The 338-nt window shown below is 66.3% G+C and overlaps 1 protein-coding gene across 7 annotated transcripts in view; it reads left to right on the top strand.

Moving 5' to 3' along the window:
• Positions 1–338, top strand: part of JAKMIP3 (Janus kinase and microtubule interacting protein 3) — a 37,431-nt gene that overhangs the window by 26,709 nt on the left and 10,384 nt on the right. The gene's annotated exons all lie outside the window — the stretch shown is intronic.

Here is a 338-nt window from a genome sequence, read left to right as displayed (position 1 = left end):
CATCCTGCTCTCCCCCCCCCGCCCCGCCCACCCCTCCCGCCAGTGACAAAACCTGGGCACCTCACTGCCATCTGCCAAGCAATCTCGAACCAGTAAATGCCCAAGGCCAGCCCCTAGAGCTCCTCTCCCGCACTCCCTCCAATCTGCTCCCCCTCTTCACCACCCCAACCTGTGCCCCTGAGAGGCAGGGATGCACCAGGCACCTGCCTCCCGACTGTCCCCCACAGCCCTGCCTCTGGCCAGTGCGAGGTCCCCCAGAGCGTGTCTGTGTGGTGGCCGCACCAACACTCAGACCCAAGGTGTCTCCACCATCCCCCCATCCCGCCCCCCGATGCATG

This window comes from Myotis davidii, unplaced genomic scaffold (genome assembly GCF_000327345.1).
Source record: "Myotis davidii unplaced genomic scaffold, ASM32734v1 scaffold72, whole genome shotgun sequence".
NCBI lineage: Eukaryota > Metazoa > Chordata > Mammalia > Chiroptera > Vespertilionidae > Myotis > Myotis davidii.
The sequence above is the reverse complement of the archived record's forward strand: the minus strand, read 5'-3'. Positions and strand labels throughout refer to the sequence as shown.